At 49.8% G+C, this 15,251-nt stretch overlaps 1 long non-coding RNA gene across 1 annotated transcript; it reads right to left on the bottom strand.

Moving 5' to 3' along the window:
• Window positions 1-5,420: 5,420 nt before the first annotated feature.
• On the bottom strand, window positions 5,421-9,719 carry LOC123017612. Its single transcript, XR_006413639.1, has 3 exons — window positions 9,516-9,719; window positions 7,199-7,907; window positions 5,421-6,747 (listed from the first exon to the last, which is right to left on the bottom strand). It is a non-coding gene; the product is annotated as an uncharacterized LOC123017612 (long non-coding RNA).
• Between the last annotated feature and the right edge of the window lie 5,532 nt (window positions 9,720-15,251).

Raw genomic sequence — 15,251 nt, 5'->3', positions numbered from 1 at the left:
CTACAAGGAGGAGAATGAATGGAAGTTTCCCTGGAGCCTTTGGCATTTGTTTTTTGGGATCCATGTTGTGGCTGAGGAGAAAGGGGCAGAGCACAAAGAGACAGCACTGCATCACTGGAAAATGAGGTTCTTCGTGCAAACTCACTCAGAGAAATGAGGAATACAGACTACCCAGACACGGCATCAAAGCAAGCGCCTCTCACCACCATTTTGGCCAGTCCCGCAATGAGGGCTTAGCCCCACATTTCCCGTACGTGGCATCAGTCGCAGCAGCTGGAGTGGTAAATGTAAAGCTCCTGGCTACAGCTCAGCAGGAAGTGTTTAGAACACGACAGGGCACATTCAGACAAACAAATGGGTCCGCTGATCATGGGAGCCACCAAATTAGGGATGGAAGAGACATAAGTTCTCAGTGCATTTTTACTGCAAACATGCTCAACTCGCACTTTTGCAAACTGTTCTGTGAACTAAAATGTAGTCGTGTTTTGAGAGTCATAGTTTTCTGAATTTTACAGTGCTGTTCTCCCATTTTTATTTCATTACTTTTTTAAAAAAATATGCACATTGAAGCATGCACAAAAATGCACATTGACATGAAAACAATGTATGGAAGCCCATAAATATTAAGGGTAAATGGTATGGAAAAACTGCTTTGATGATAAAAAAACAGCATGCAAAATGCAGACATTTTCAGTGAAAACATTTGGCATGGAAACAGGATGATGCTGATGATAACTTATTTCACCCCAGGATGAAACAAGTTTAAGGCTGGGGAAAGCAGAAATGCATGGAACCCACACGGACAGACCTGTCCCTCCAGGTGTGCTTAACCTGGAGAAGGAAAGATTCAGGAGAGGCAACGGAAGCGTGGCCACCAACCCCTGGGCAGGCATTGTGCACAAGGTGGAAGGTAATGTTGCTGGCAATGTTGCTCAGATGGGCAGGACTAGGACCCACTGGGAAATGGATTTCAGGGGACATTAGGAGAAGCTTCCTAACAAGGATGGGGGTTCAGCAGTGGAGGGACTGCCTTGGGAGGTGGCAGCCGCTCCCTCGCTGGGAGGGTGGAAGCCGAGGGTGGATGCTGGAGCTGTGCCCTGAGGGACGGTGCCCGTGCAGGAGAACTTGGGACTGTCTTGCCAAAGAGGAGGGCTGTGCCGACAGCACCTGCTAAAATTGCTCCTTCGTGATTCCAGAGCCATCCGACAGCCAGTGCCGTCTGGGTGACTTCAAAAGTTATAATTCTAAAAGCACAGCCTAGCAATGTTCACAAAGAGAGCAGTTTTAAGCAATCAGCAAAACCTGACAAAAATGCCATGACCTGTTAGAAAAGCCTTCTCATGTCCAATGCCTGGGGAATACAGAAAAGGTTTTGGCCTGGTACTAAAAGGGCGACAGCGCTGGTGCCCAGCAGACCCCCCAGGGGAAAATGTTTCACAACGGAGTGGAGAAGGGCCACTTCCCCAGTGGCATCCTCTGAACATCCCCTGGAGGGGGCCTGCCGGGAAAGGTGCCTGTCCTTCCACACAACCAGCAATGGCTTAGCAACAGGATGCGCTCCAGTGCATGCATCCTGCTGTTCAGCCACATGCCTTGCACTGGGCATGGCGGAAGCCCAGCCACAATCAGACTCATGCTGATGGGCGGGCAACTATATTTTCATTCTTGTTAAACCAGGTTAGGGAAACCCTTGTTAAACCAAGGTTAGGGAAAACCAGGAACTATGGGGGTGGGTAGAGACCAGAAGCCAGCATGGACAAATCTCTCAGCATGATGCTGTAGCAGTTTTGTTCTTCCGTCAGAAGAACAAACAAACAAACAAGTACTTTGTTGTGCAATTTAGAAGTGCATTTCTCAGCTCTATGCAAATTTTTGTGCACACACAGACTCATTAGACCACGCTTGCCCACATGCTGGAAACTTATGCGTGAGTTTGGGCGGGGTATGTCCAGCACATCGGAAGGGCTCCAGGTTGAGAAAGGCAAGAGTAAAAGACATCACACATGACACATAGGGCACATGTGCTGAACATTTCTCCACTCCACCCCTGACTCTGCTGCTTCAGCTTTGAGGGAAAGGAAATTGTTTTTGAGAATCAATTCACAGGAAATAACTTTTCCTTTGAAAGAACCCTGGGCTGGGTTCAGTATTCTTGTGCTTGCCTTACTTTCAGTGGGGGCTGCTGAAGAACAGGTGTGTGCTTTCGGTCTTCCTGGTACAATAACTGGTGGACTCTTCAGCTTCCCAACTTCAAATAATGCCTAGGAAATGCATGAGGTCATTCCTTGAGAAATGCAGGCAGCCTGCGAGGCCTGAGGCACTTCTCCTCCTGGAGAAATCCAGTGAAATTCCCCCCATGGCCTCCCAAATGATGTAGGGAGGCCACAGCACTGCACCCACTGGAAGGTTTCCCCATGAGTATTTTACTCATCATGACAAGCACTCTGTGCATGTTTAGCCAGAAAAAAGAGCTCATAACTCCCAGGATTTTGCTGGCTTTGCAGGACTTACTTCTGTCCCAGTAACCATAGAACTGCTTCTGGAATGTCCCACTGCTTGCAGAACTAATTTACAGACAAAACAAAACAGAAAGTGGGGACTCATTGCACCCCCAAAAAGCAGAGATATTAGAGTCCACATAACAGCCACTTTTCAGCTCGGTGGTAATGGATACAACCTGAAGCCCAACATAGAAGGAAGCCAAAGAGGAGCTGCTGCCAAGCCTCTTCCAGCCAGAACAGGGTGTGTCCCCTTTTGTTGTTCTTCAGTGTCCTGACCGTCCTCACCCAAAAGGTTGGGCTTTCAGTGGATTGAGCCCATCTGGACCCTCACTCCCCACCTCTTCTTGTGCCCATCCTCACCATGGTGGCTTCTCATGAGACCTCCTTATCAAGTTCAGGCTGGACTTCTTCATGAGACCAGCAATGAAGAACCTTTTCTGGCCCAGGGGCTATGACCCCTTGCAGATAACCTTCCAGGAGCTGGGTGTCAGTGTTGTAACCCCCCTCTTCATCGAACATGCAGCTAGGGCATGGCTCGTCACAGGTAAGAAGCATGATCAGAGTGTCCTGTTCGTGTAAGAACAAGAGCCCCAACGAATGTGCAGGCTACGCAAGGCTGACCACAAAGCAGCCTTTGTTGCCACGCTCCAGCATAACGTCACGCCCTGTACACTCGCTTGCTTGCTTTAGCATAAAAAACTGTGTGCGAATGTAGCTCAGTGGATTTCCCCTATTGTTCGCTGTCATTCAAGCACCTGCATAGCCGTCCGTGTAAAAGAGTATAAAAATCCTGCCTTCGATCTGCTCAGCACCACACTCTCACGAGTGCATGGTCCCTGCCGGCAGGTAAATAAATCCCTCTCGGTAATTCCAACCAGTCTCTGGTCTCGTCTGTAAAATCGCGCCATACAACAGTCAGGTGTGCAAAGGCGCATAAAGGTGGGCAGACACAGGTAACACACTCATCTGTTCCTTTTCTCCTTCCCTCCAACATGCACCCAAAGACAGCTGCACCCAAGGAACCCCCAGAAGAAGACTTCTTCCATGGGTCGCTTCAGTGCTGCACCTGGACTTGCAAGCCCTGCTCCCAAAGAAGCGGTCAGCTGCCCTGCCTGAATAATTTTGCTGCTTGCAATGCGGGCTGGCAGGCCGTCCCTTTCCCTTACCGATTGGAGATTTTTAGCCTCAACACGACCAAGCAGGACGTCTTTGTCTCAGGTGAAGGGAGAAGGGCACCAGGGAAGCTCTTGCCGGACTCACAGCTGAGAGTGGTTAATTCAAATCGAACACTTCCAGACTGGCCAGGCGCTGCGAGAAACCCAGAACCACCAGGGACGATTGCTAGGAGTGGCAAGGAAGGCAGAGAATCGAAGGGCCCCGAGAGGAGGAGCAACGGTTGAGGAAAGGGGTGAGGCCTTGGGGAAAAAACCAGTCAGGCCAGGTTTGGGCTGCTGGCCATATGTTCCCTACCGCCACATTCGGCACAGAGAGCTGCTGGCGGAACGGGAGTGGCCCTGAGGTACCGCGGGATGGTGCCTTGCATGTCGCATGGCCTGGCTTTCGCTTCTTCCGGCCCTCGGTCACCTGTCCCATGTGCTGAAGCCCTTTGCAGCCAGCTGGCTGGCTTCTGCACATCAGCGAAGAATGGGAGCAGAGGAGTGTCCGTCTTGTCCTTCACCTCCAGCAGCAAAAGACCTTGCACCAACTTTCCCCCATGGTGAGGATCTCCCTTCCCCACACCAGGAAGCAGGAGGAAACCTTCTGAGAGTACTTTGGAACCTGTTCTGTAGACAGGTACCACTCCCTGGGAATACATCATTTTTATGGCTGTTCATGAGACAGAGATTGGGCAGACAGATATTTTGTTTACACGGGAGCTTCCCACCCATCATATTCAGTTTACTGGGTAAGTTTCAGAGCTGTTGCACTTTTAACTTTTTCTGAAGAAAGCAAATGTCATTGAGGAGCAAAGGCAGTTGGGAGCCTAACATGAACTGGCTGCAAGCACACTCTGTCACAGAAGACTAAATTTGACAAACAGGATGATAGTGGTACAATTGCCAGGTGACTGCCTGGGAGATGCTGGTGCCGGAGGCCTCGGGGAGCCAAGCCAGGCCTGGGAATGCCGACGGCAGAGATACTGTAAATTATGTCAAAGGGCAGGAGAAGTTGCACTCCCAAGAACAGGCCAGGAGATTAAGGGTAAACAGTCCTCACCTGGGACCTATTGCGCGTGGTCACTCCATGAGATATCTGATCGGGGACGGAAGATAGAAGAGAGCAGCCTGCAAGAGTTCAGGGTACCTCTTTGAGGAGAGGTTCTGCTCTTGCTGCCGGATGCTTTGCATCCGAGAGTAGAGTCCACAGCATGGGAGGATGCTGTGCTCCCTGTGTCCTTGGCCGCTACGGCTGGTGCAGAATCTGTATGTATCGCTAGGCTAGGAAAGCTTTGCTGCTTGAGGCTGAGGAGGCCAAGGGCTGGGAGTCTCCAGGGCTGCAATCAACGGTGGGGTGTATTTGTGCTGCTCTCCAAATCCCCTTTCCCTCCTTCGTCAAGTCGTGTGTGTTTTAGATGTTTTAGCACCCTCCACCCCATCTTTTAGCCTTTCAATAAAATCCTTTCCCCCCCAGTGCTGGGTTGTCACGTGCCAAATCCAGTGGCTGGTCCCGAGTCTGGACCAGGGCAGACCTGGGCAGAGATTATAGCCCAGCTGGCCTGGGGAGTGGGGCATCCTGGGCAACTGCCTGCTACGGGCAGGTTCAAATCTTACCCAAAGTGGGGGGGGGGGCACTTAGATTGGGTTCAAGATGTCATGCCCAAAGTTCCTCTTTCGATTAATCACCAGCCACGAACTGTTTTCCTTGCAAATTGTCTTTACTGCTCCCAAGTACAAATTACCCAGAACAGACCTCTGAGCATGCACAGAGTGGTTTGTTGAACTTCATGAGGAACTGGGCATATTTAGCCTTGAGAAGAGAAGCAGCAGGATAGCACTCTACCAGGACTTGAAGAGAAAGCCAGTGCAGTGCGGTGGTTAAGAGTGCAGGTCCGGGACTTGTCTACTCTCCACTCAGCCACGGAGCCAACTGGGTGACTTCGGGTCAGACGCAGCCTCTCAGCCCAGCCTACCTCACAGGGATGTTGTCGTGGGGATACGGTTGAGAGCAGCAGGAGGAGAATTGTGTAAGCCACTCTGAGTTCTTTAAAAATAACAAGGCAGTAGAACTAACAAACAAACAAGTAGCGGAAAGAAGCCCAGGACCTTCTTCTCCAGAGCACAGGACGTGGAATACTAGATTTAGGCTGGAGGGAGGGAGTCAGGCTCTGTGTAGACATCAGGAGACCCGCCTGACGACTGGGGCAGCACAGCAATGGGGCGCATGACCCAGGGGGGTTGCGGGGCGCTCAACATGCAACTGGGCAGCCCCTGAGAGGGGTGGTTTGACGTGCTGTCCTGCCTGGCGGGAATATTCAGTGGCTGCATGGTACACGGGGATCGGAGCAGGTCTGCAGCATCTCAGGCAGGGCTGCTCCCCTTGGAGATGCCGAGGGATGAAGCCCGGGCTTTCTGCAGGTGGAGCAGAGCTCTGACACTCAGGTGTGGCTCCGCCCTAGCTGCTGGGTTAAAGGTGGGTTCTTGAGCCCTTGATTAACTGTTCATCTAATACACTGCGGCCTGGGATGGCCCTGATCAGAGGTTGCGCATTAAAATGGTAAATGGTGGCTGCAGGCGATCCTTGCTTCTCCTCTGAACCGGGGTCATGGTGCTGGCCTGCAATGCCCCACTCCACAGCCAGGTGCTCCTCCAGTCCACTGGCCACGGGCGCGTCTTCCGCTCACGCGCCACGTTCACAGAACACCCTCGGCTCTCCTCCGTGTCAGTGAGTGTGTGCCAGGCTCGTCAGCGTACCTTTGTGCTGCCTGGATTCGTACAGCTCTGTGGCCGAGTCCCAGGCTTCACTGGCTGTTTCAAGACAGTAATCCTGTCTCAGTGGGGAACTGTGCCTCCCTGGGCATTTTGATGCTGGAGCATCCCTCAGTCCAATCAATCTAATTTCTGCCAATTAGCCTTGACAGAAGAGACTTCAGAGGCATTTTTCTGCTTGCAGACTCTTAGATTCGCATCTTCTTATGATACATACAGGTATCCCTTGCAGCAGTTTTAATGCGCCATTTAAAATTTGCCGCGAACCATCGTGAGCTTGATGACGTCGTTCCTCCCATTGAACCGTGATCTTGGGGCTCCTGCAAGGGCGACATCGGCCAGGTTACAAATGCCCTGTTATTCATCATAAGTTTTAGAATCCCATGACCATGTCAAAGAATCAGAGCATGGGGCCATCAAGCAAAAAAGGGAAAAGGAAAGTAATATCTTTAGATGCAAAACCTGATATAATTAAAAGATTTAAAAGTGCCAATGAAATGGCTGCATCTTCATTTCCTGCTGAGCTGCAGAAAATAAATACAATTACTGCAATTTTCAACATAGATGAAACCACCCTATCCTGAAAAAAAAATGCCATCTAGAACTTTTATATCAAAACATGAAGCAGTGCATCTGACTATAAAATATCAAAAGACTGCATAACTATTATGCTTGGAGGGAACGCAAATGGAGATTTTAAAATGAAACCCCTGCTTGTCCACTGAACTGAGAACCCAAGGGCTTTACAAAAATGTAACAAGAGCGCTTTACCTGTACTTTGGAAGGCAAATCATAAGGCTTATAATTTGTACCATTGGCTATTAGATCAGTTAACAGCATTAACTGAACTTGTGCGTGGGCTGAAATCTGTCCAGGGATGCTGACTGGGGTGACCTTTTGCTCTTCCCCTCTTCACGTGGTTCCTTCTTCAACCATGGCCATATTTCATGAGACCCATGGAGCAAATTAGTATGGGACACACAGTGCACAGGAAAAGGCTCAACACATGTAGTCAGGGTAGAACTGATTATTCTTTGTTTAGAAAAGGGGAACAGATACAAAATGTACTATGTTTTACGATCTGAAAGATGATAGCAGCTGTGGGACAGGAGAACAGAGGTCAGTAAGGAAAGCCTCCTGTGGCCTTGAACTCAGGCACCCTATGCAGAGAAGGCATACTTAGAATAGCACTGTTGGGTAGAGGCCAGACCAAGTACAAGCTTTTGGAACATACGCAGAGGTTTTTATGGGTCCTGAATCACATGGCATAGCAACTAGTCAGGTGATGATGAAAAAAGGGGGAAACTGAAAAGCAGGTGAGAGCTCTGCAGAGGGGACAATTGCGTTGATTACAGGAGACAGTCTTAAGGATTCAGGGAAACAAGGATTATTGAGTCTTAGTTTTTAATCATGCAAATTAGGGTGATTGCAATGCTGCTAAATAAAACCTTATCTGGCCACCTTATCAGCTGCTGTTGATCTGCAAGAGAACAGAGGAGGATTATCTTCCCTTGCAGCCTCCCAGGTGAGTGACAGAGTTCCAATCTCTTAAAGTAACAGCAGTGCTAAACAGTAGTCTGGCTTGGAATTCTGCTACTTTCTGAGAAAGGGGTGCAGGTTTGATTTCATGACACAAAGGCCCATCTAAACAACCATTTCCTATCAGGATTTATTCTGAATTCCCCAACAATAGAATCATTAGAATCAGAATAAAAACCCCTCCAGTCACAGCAAAATTATTTATTTTTGTATTTATTTATTTAGAAAATTTCTAGGCTGCCCCATTTGCCGAAGCCTCGAGGCAGCTTACAAATAAATTAAAATACATAAATAGCAATATAAAATACCCATAACTGTATAAAATAAGTCACCCTGGCCAAAAAACTTTAAAATAAAAATAACATTAACAATTAAAATGACACTTGAATAAAAAGGTCTTCGCCTGGCGCCGAAAAACAAATAACGACGGCACCAGGCGGACCTCTCTGGGGAGCGCATTCCATAGATTGGGCGCCACCGCAGAGAAAGCCCTCCTCCAAATACCTATCCTCCTAATTTCCTTCACAGAGGGTTCCCGGAGAAGGGCCTCTCCTGCTGATCTCAGGGGGCGGGCGGGCATATACGGATGTAAGCGCTCGTTCAGGTAGCCCGGACCCAAGCCGTTTAGGGCTTTATAGGTCATCACCAACACCTTGAATTGGGCCCGGACTTCAATGGGAAGCCAGTGAAGCTGACAGAGGACTGGAGTCATGTGAAAGTCACGCCCAGTCCCCGTCAACAGCCTGGCAGCTCTATTCTGAACCAATTGAAGTATCCAGACCGTCTTTAAGGGTAGCCCCACATAGAGTGCGTTGCAGAAGTCAGGTCGGGAAGTCACCAACGCGTGTGTCACTGTCGCCAGGCAGTCATTCTCCAGGTAGGGGCGCAGCTGATGGATCAGCCGAAGCTGAAAGAAAGCGCTCCTCGCCACCGCTGTCACCTGAGCTTCCAGTGAAAGCTCTGAGTCGAGGAGCACTCCCAAGCTGCGGACCCTGTCCCTCAGAGGGATTGCAACCCCGTTCAGGACAAGGTCCAGGTCCCCCATCCGAAAGCCCGACCCACCTAGCAACAGGACCTCCGTCTTGTCTGGACTGAGCTTCAGTTTGTTGGCCCTCATCCAGCCCGTTCCCTCGGCCAGGCACCGGTTCAGCACAGCCACTGCCTCACCTGGATTGGTGGAAAACGAGAGGTAGAGCTGGGCATCATCAGCGTACTGATGACTCGGCAGCCCACACCTCCTGATGACCTCTCCCAGCAGTTTCATGTAGATGTTAAACAGCAAGGGGGACAGAATGGTCCCCTGCGGAACTCCAGGGCAGAGCTGCCATGGCACAGAGCCATACACAGGATACAGCACAAAAATGTTGCACCCATAGCTAGAAAACTTCCCTCTGTCACAACAGACTCGGAGGAGCTCCGCCCAAAACTGGAGCCACTCACCCAGCTTTTTCTCTGGAGCATTTGAAAGTGTCAGGACAAAATAAGCAAACCTTTTCCACACTAGGGCGGTAAGAACAGTTTTAGACTTAAGATGATTTTAGCTACTTACAAGTCTTTGGAGGCCGCCCTTTGGAGAAACACTCTTAGAGGTGCCAATGGTTTGCCTGTCCTGAAGGTTCCTTGCTTTGTGTTGTCTGAAACCCTCATTGTTTTATTCTAATGTGCCTCTTGATTCCCCACCCCTCCTCCAAGCTCTGCAGGCTATAAAAACACCTTGTACAGACCCTTCGGAGCTGCCTGCATGCCATGTGTATTTCCTGTATGTCTGAATGAAGTGCCAGTGTTCTTTGGACTGGAGGCCGACCGCAGCGAGCAGTCTCTGGGCGGGGATTCCACTGTTGTCAGAAGCAACGCCTGTTGCCCTGGGCATGACGAAGGCAGCTGCGGTGCAGCATTTTGCCGCTCCTGCGCTGCTCAAACGTACAAAATGAGCTCTAAGGACCAAGCGTATTTCCTAGAAGCTGTCACAGCACAAGACCTGCTTGTCATGCGCATGCTCCTCCCCCCTCCCCTTCCAACAGACGGAAATGGGAAGCCAGTCAAACACAGTCCTTAAGAGGCTTTGCCGTCACACAGGGCGTTCACTGTGAATGCTGCCAACAAGCAGCATCAGTCAAAGTAGCCGTCCCTCTGAGCCATGGCAGTAGCTTCTGCCCATGTGAAGAGCTGCTTCCAAACTGGAATGGCCCCCTCCTCCCTGCCTCTTCCCAGGTTCCCTGGACTCCCCCCTTGGGTGCTCACGGCGAGCTGGTGCAGCTAAGCTGGCCTGCCAATCGGCCCGATCCGGCCTCACTGGGTCGAAGGAATTCCCAGTTCTGCCCACTCCAACCGTCATGCGATTCCCCCTCCCCTCCCCCGCCCCCGCCCAGCTGCCACCCTAGACAGTTTCAGTCTTGGTCCCTGCTTGACTAATCTCACTTGTCCGCCTTAGCAGCCCTTCCCTCCCTGCCCTGCTTGCCTCACATTCCAAATCAGAGCTATCTGGCAGGAAGAGCCATAACTGTGAAAAGCTGGGCACAGCTCTGCAGCTGGTCCTAACTCTACCAGCTTTCTTTTTCTGCAAAGCCAGCCCTGGTCAGAGTTAAGCTGAGGGGGAAAGCCTGAGAGCCAGGGGGGTTCACTGATCCGAGACCGGGGAGGTCCATATTGGAGTCTGCTCTCGGCCAGGAAGCAGTGCACTGGGTGACTTCGGACCAGTTACTGTCTGGACTGGTTACTGTTTCTTGGTGTAGCCTACCTTACAGGACTGTTGTGAAGCTAAAAAGAGAGGAGGATGCTTTGGGCTTCTAAAGGAAGATAGGTGGGACACAACTGTAATAGCAAACCAAAACGCTTGCGTTGTTTGTTGCCTACATCAGAGAGTAACCTGAATTTTTGTTGGGGCTATGCAGACATCTGTGAATCTGGCTTCTGGAATCTGTCATCCAAAGGGTATTCCTCTGGCTTTCACCATACAAGTGGATCATGGTTGAGAAGAAGAGAACAAAAGCAAAAGAGACAGGATTTACAGTACTGGTATGTACTGGCATATAAGACCACAGTTGAAAGCAAAAATAGCAAAGCAAAAATTGGGCGTCATCTTATTGCCAGGTGAATTTTTTCCCTTAGTTTCCCTTCCTTCTTCTTCTGGTCTCATACCATATTCTCTGTAACATCAAATCTACATTATGATTATCTCTTTTGTAATTTGAATAACCTTTCACTTAAAACGAGACCTGAGGCTGCAGCCAGCCTCTGACTGTGCTTTTAGAAGTTGTTGTAAACCGCTCAGACAGTTTCAGCTACCGAGGCCCAGGGATCAAATAAACAAACACATGAATAAACAACGCAAGGATCATATTTTCTTCTTCTGTGGCAGTCCATCGCTTAGGGTCAAGGCACTGAATCACTGTACAAAACTTTCCCTAAATGCAGATCACACAGACACAAACCAAGATATACAGGGGACATGTCTGAGCTTGAGTGAAATTGGAGGGGTAAAGTGACTGCTGGCTAGAAAATGTGGCTGCTGGCAAATGCCCTAATATATTGCTGTATAAGATGACCCTTGAAACTGGAAATGGCAAAGTAAAAATTGGAGGTCGGCTTATACGGCCAACGTATTTCAAATGTTAGAAAAACTGCCTGAAATATCGACCTTGTCTTAAATGCGAGCTGCCTTATATGCTGGTATATGCAGTATTTTGGTTTTGTCCTTTACCCTCATCTTGTGGAAGTCGGACCTTCCCTTCCCCCAGTGACCTTGGCCCTGGGCAGAGGAGGAGGTGCTGCAGGGGGCCATTCTCTCCCGGCCCCCAGGCGGAGGCAAGGTTTTGCTCTGCGTGCAGTGACTGAATGTGGCTCCTTTGCACCCCTGCATGTGCATGAGCGCACGAATGCAATTCTCAGGAAAAGCCCTCAACTTCCCAAGGCTTGTGTGGGCTTAAGACAAGAAAAAAACACAGGAAAAATGGGAATCCTTGCGGCATGTAGGCAGCCCCCAAAAGGGATGAGCAAGATGAAGTCTGTACCCTATAGCCTTTTATAGCCTATTAATTATGCGCACACTTTGGAGAGGGGAAACCATTTAGGCAGTTTGCGGGAGGCACATGAGAGCACAATTAAAAGGGATGAATGGAGTAAGACAATGCAAGAGGAAGGCCTTTCAGGACAGGCGTACCTAAGAGGGCATTCCTGGAGAGCACCTGTCCTGGACAGCAAGACTGGCAACCCGGTGTCCTAATAAGATCAGGGAAGCCCTGCCTTAAGTCCAAAGCTCTCCTTACTCTGTCGTGTGCCCCTATCAAAGTGCCTGCACCAGCACTGGGTAGAGACTCCATCTTGGAAGTCCCCTTGGGACAAGTCTTCTTAGCCGCCCTGCTTCACCCTCTGCAGCCTCTTGCTCCAGAAATGCGGGGAACCGACAGAGGGCGGCTTGTGGCCAGCAGCTCCAACAGAGCACCCACAGCTGCTGACCCTCTGCCGGCTGGCGGGTGCCTTTCCCAGCCTCCAGCACCAGCGCAGCCGAGTGGAGGAGGCAACGCGCTAAAAGAGCTCCGGCAGAAACGGCTGAGTTGTTTACAGATGCTGCTCTGAACTCAACACTCTTGCCGGGACTGCTGCAGAGCTGCAGGAGGTGTGAATGGGTGCAAAGGGCCAGAGGTCAAGGAATCCTCAGCTTAGCACACGACCCAAATGCTCGCAGCCCTTGGCCTGATCCGGGGCAGGTGGGAGGGGAGAGAGGAGCAAAATCTTTGGCAATGGTCTTGGACTCATGGCAAGAAGGCCCCAGCCTGAGCATGAGAGACACCTTGCAACAAAATGCTGCAGAGGTTCACAAGAAGCAGCACCAAAAATAAAGACATCACAGGCAGATGAGCTGCTGGGAAGAAAGGTGCACAGGAAGAAAGGTTTCATTCCATTGTGCAGGTTCCCATGGATTCTGTTTGCCTGCACTAATTCAGCAGTTGGGAAGGAAAGTCATGCATTGAATGAGTGTGAGCTTTGGCAGAGTTCATGGCTGGGATAGGCAGGGTGGAAGGCGCTAATGCTGAGACAGAAACTCGCTAGCAGTTTCAGAAGCGGGTGTCACGTTGACTCAGCAGTGGCTTTGTATTCCATGTACAGGAGTGGAGGAGAGAAAGCAGGGTGGGGGGGTGCCTATTGCAGGGCTGTGTTCATCGGTTATGGAAAGCATTGACCAGTGGCCACACTGAAGAATGATTAATGACACATTTTGAGAAAGTCAGTTTTTGGACTAAGAGCTGAGACTGCAGACGGGCACGGTTCAAATCAGTGGGATTTTTGTGGGAAGGGGAATCATCAGACTGTTAAGGAAGGTTGTTTGCAAGAAATGTGGAGTCTCATTTTGGCCCTGTGTGGACCAGACTTGATTACTCACTGTTCTGAAATTAGATGCTCTGACAAACTGGGGTACTTTGGAAATATGTCTAGTCACAGAACAAAAATTGCTTCATTTTCTTGGGCACAGAAGAGCTTCAGTTGGCTCCAGCATCTCTAGCTAAGCACAATGCCAAGTGTATTTGGAAAGATGTTTCACTTGAGCTTTCACTAGCTAATGCCATCCAGAGGTCAGACTTCACCACCTATAATTGCTCACCAGCATGGCCAAAGGTCACTCCCTCAGCTCTGGGACTCACAGGATCACTTTGGTCCCTTTGGTGATCCTACTAGCCTGCAACCCTAATGCTGGTTGCTCTGCACAGGGATGCTTGAGAAATCCATTTCAGCCCATTTTTGGTCAGGACTCATCCATTTTGAATCTTCCAATCCAAACATAGACTTGGATGCAATCAGTCATTGAAAGCCTGTACTTTTCTGAATGTGAAATATGATTTGTGGACCAAATAAAAGTGTACATTTGAAAAGTGTCCCTGCAAAATGTATTCTTTTCAAACAAATGCACCAAAACATGCTTTAGCTAACAGAAGAAGAATGCATGTACTTGCAAGATGTGCACAACTGAAGCCAGCCTTTGGGGAAAATGCACTGGTGCTCATGTGAAAAGAGAAGAAAAAGTCTGTGACCTGACGCAGGTTAAGCTCAGGTTATACATAAACTCAAGTTATAATGAGCTTCAGGATGGAATCTGGAGTGTCTGCATAAGCAGGTTACAGCTCTTCCTTGGGTCCCTGGAGAAGTCTTCTAAAGAACTGATTTCTTTAGACCAAATGTTTCTGTGGAAGTGCAGAAGGAAGGCTTCTGCGGTCATCTTCGCAGTGTTTTCATTATATCAGGTCCCAGCTACTCGGGTGGTGCAGGACAGTACAATAGATCTAGCTCCATTCCCTTTTGCTTCAAGTCAGTGTGTTATGCCCAGAATTCTCTTTTTCTGCTAGAGGCTGCTGTCAGATCTGCAGTCTGACTCTGAAGCTAAAGAGGTCACTTCCGATGCACAAAGATAGTGTGCATCTTACTCAATACAGGGGGGACCCAAACCTTGTGGTGTCATTTACTTTTGTGACAGCACTTACTGTGTTTTTCTTGGAAAACCTTAAATGACAAGTCTTACCGAATCCCTGAACTTTCATGCTGGGAAAACATAGAAACAGAGCGAGTCAGAAGGGGCCTCCCGGGCCTTCTAGTCTGACCTCCGGCTCCAGCTGGCTCCGCTCACGACATGCCTGCCATGTGCACTTCCAGCCCATCCTTGAACACCCGCACCGACTTAGGAAGTTTTTCCTGTGGAAGAAGACACTGAGGAGGTGTGACCTGTCTTGCCAGAGCTGAAACGGGTGAGGGGAAGAGCAGAGGCAGGGCTGAGAGCAGGTGTGTTTTGTCTCACCATCGGCATGAGGGTTGCTGCTGCCTCTAACTTGGCATGAGACAGAGGAGCTTCTGGGGGCTGATTTTCTCACCAAGGCAGTGCAGCAATGGGAGAACTTGCAGGCAGGTCAGGATCAGCACCCTCCGACTGGGCACATGGCAGACAGAAGGCTCCCAGCTCTGCCCCTGGCTTCTCCGGGCAAGGATGGGAAAGTCAGAAACACTAGAGAACCACTGCCAGCCAGCACTGACGATTCTGAGAGAGGGACTAATTCTGCCCTGCTGTACGTCTCCTTCCTTTGTGTCTATTTAAATCATTTCTTTATTCAGAACAATGAGGACTAGAATGTGGCTTCATATTAAGCAAAAGGACTCTGCATTGCAGGCAGAAGGCCCCTGGATTGATTCCTGGCACTTGCAGCCAGCCCAAACCCATCCCTGCCTGGAACTCTGAAGAGAATGGCTCCCTGCCAATGCCAACAACCCCAGGGCAGTTGGGGTGATCTTCCTTGCAGTGCAG

Source organism: Varanus komodoensis, unplaced genomic scaffold, assembly GCF_004798865.1.
Source record: "Varanus komodoensis strain SLA01 unplaced genomic scaffold, ASM479886v1 scaffold99, whole genome shotgun sequence".
NCBI classification, from domain to species: domain Eukaryota; kingdom Metazoa; phylum Chordata; class Lepidosauria; order Squamata; family Varanidae; genus Varanus; species Varanus komodoensis.
Note: the sequence above shows the minus strand (reverse complement) of the source record. Positions and strands in the feature narration are given on the sequence as shown.